Here is a 2,500-nt window from a genome sequence, read left to right as displayed (position 1 = left end):
AGGCGCCAAGACGCCCAGGCGAAAAGGCACCAGGGCGCACAGGCGCCAGGACGCCCAGGCGAAAAGGCGCCAGGGCGCCCAGGCGGAAAAGACGCGCCCAGGCGGAAAAGAGGCGCCCAGGCGAAAAGGCGCCAGGGCGCCCAGGCGGAAAAGAGGCGCCCAGGCGGAAACGAGGCGCCCAGGCGAAAAAGAGGCGCCCAGGCGAAAAAGAGGCGCCCAGGCGGAAAGGCGCCAGGGCGCCCAGGCGGAAAAGAGGCGCCCTGGCGTAGGCGCCCAGGCGCCAAAAGAGGCGCCAGGCGGAAAAGAGGCGCCCTGGCGTAGGCGCCCAGGCGCCAAAAGAGGCGCCAGGCGAAAAGGCGCCAGGGCGCCCAGGCGGAAAAGAGGCGCCCAGGCGGAATGGCGCCAGGGCGCCCAGGCGGAAAAGAGGCGCCCAGGCGAAAAAGAGGCGCCCAGGCGGAAAAGAGGCGCCCTGGCGTAGGCGCCCAGGCGCCAAAAGAGGCGCCAGGCGAAAAGGCGCCAGGGCGCCCAGGCGGAAAAGAGGCGCCCAGGCGGAATGGCGCCAGGGCGCCCAGGCGGAAAAGAGGCGCCCAGGCGAAAAAGAGGCGCCCAGGCGGAAAGGCGCCAGGGCGCCCAGGCGGAAAGGCGCCAGGGCGCCCAGGCGGAAAAGAGGCGCCCTGGCGTAGGCGCCCATGCGCCAAAAGAGGCACCCAGGCGAAAAGGCGCCAGGGCGCCCAGGCGGAAAAGAGGCGCCCAGGCGGAATGGCGCCAGGGCACCCAGGCGGAAAAGAGGCGCCCAGGCGGAAAAGAGGCGCCCTGGCGTAGGCGCCCAGGCGCCAAAAGAGGCGCCAGGCGAAAAGGCGCCAGGGCCCCCAGGCGGAAAAGAGGCGCCCAGGCGAAAAAGAGGCGCCCTGGCGGAAAAGAGGCGCCCTGGCGTAGGCACCCAGGCGCCAAAAGAGGCACCCAGGCGAAAAGGCGCCAGGGCGCCCAGGCGGAAAAGAGGCGCCCAGGCGGAAAAGAGGCGCCCTGGCGTAGGCGCCCAGGCGCCAAAAGTGGCGCCCAGGCGAAAAGGCGCCAGGGCGCCCAGGCGAAGAGGCGCCAGGGCGCCCAGGTGGGAAAGAGGCGCCCAGGCGAAAAGGCGCCAGGGCGCCCAGGCAGAAAAGAGGCGCCCAGGCGAAAAAGAGGCGCCCAGGCAGAAAGGCGCCATGGCGCCCAGGCGGAAAAGAGGCGCCCTGGCCAGGCGGAAAAGAGGCGCCCAGGCGGAAAAGAGGTGCCCAGGCGAAAAAGAGTCGCCCAGGCCGAAAGGCGCCATGGCGCCCAGGCGGAAAAGAGGCGCCCACGCGAAAAGGCGCCAGGGCGCCAAGGCGGAAAACAGGCGCCCAGGCGGAAAGGTGCCAGGGCGCCCAGGCGGAAAAGAGGCGCCCAGGCGCGTGGGGGGCAAGGCGCCAGGCGCCAGGCACGCGCGGAGGCAAGGCGCCAGGCGCAAGGCGCCACGCGCGCGCGCGCGTGGGGGGCGAGGCGCCAGGCGCCAGGCGCAAGGCGCCACGCGCGCGCGCGCGTGGGGGGCGAGGCGCCAGGCGCCAGGCGCCGGGCGCGCGTGGGGGGCAAGGCGCCAGGCGCCGGGCGCGCGCGCGTGGGGCGCCAGGCGCCTGGCGGGTGGGCGCCCCCAGGAAGGGGTGCTGGCGCGCGATGGGGTTGCGCCCGTACGGACCGTGTGACAGTACAGACACTTTGGCGAAACCTCCTGCCCGAAGCGATTTTAGGCGTTCGGCTAGGTAGGTGACCCGGTTTTTTTCGCGTTTCTCGGCCGCTAGCCCCTTTTTTCGCGTTTTCGTGCGCGCGCCCCTCTTGACCTCGCACGCGCGCCGCGCGTCGCGTCCTTGTCCTTGTCCGCGTCCGCGTTCGCGCGTGTCGGCGATCACGGGCCCCGTGCATGGCTCGTCTCTGTGGACCATCGCCCCGCTCTTGTCCCTCTTTCGTGTTTGTGTGGCGCCCCGCCCCGTGCACCATTGCCGGCTGGCAGCAAGGTGCCTAGCCCCCCTTGCCGCCAGGCCTGTCCACCCCAAGGTGCTAAAGCCGCCAGGCACCCGTGCCGCCGAACCGTGCGTCCGTAAGCCGCTGCACGTGCGGCGGCCGGCCATGCCCGTGCTATTGACCCTGTGTGACAGTACAGACACTTTGGCGAAACCTCCTGGCCGACGGGGTTTTTGCGCCCACCTAGGTAGGGCGACCCCTTTTTTTTCGTGTCGCCTGTCCGTGTGTCCCTTTTTCGCCTTTTTCGGGTTCGTGTTTTCGTGTGCCGCCAAAAGCAAGCCCTGCGCTCGTCCCGTCCCGCTTGACCCGTGCATCCGCCGGTGCTGGCCTGCAAAATGCCTGTGAGCGACGCACGTGACCAGCAGCCCAGGCGAGTGTGCACGGGTGGCAGGCGAAACGGGCGTGCGTGTCGCCAGTGTGTATGTCCCTTTTTCGCCTTTTTCGGGTTCGTGTTTTCGTGTGCCGCCAA

Source organism: Aristolochia californica, unplaced genomic scaffold (assembly GCF_029961685.1).
Source record: "Aristolochia californica isolate CCGP_79_NKW_82.1479 unplaced genomic scaffold, dmAriCali1.0.hap1 SCAF_82, whole genome shotgun sequence".
In the NCBI taxonomy this organism is placed as follows: domain Eukaryota; kingdom Viridiplantae; phylum Streptophyta; class Magnoliopsida; order Piperales; family Aristolochiaceae; genus Aristolochia; species Aristolochia californica.
The sequence above is the reverse complement of the archived record's forward strand: the minus strand, read 5'-3'. Positions refer to the sequence as shown.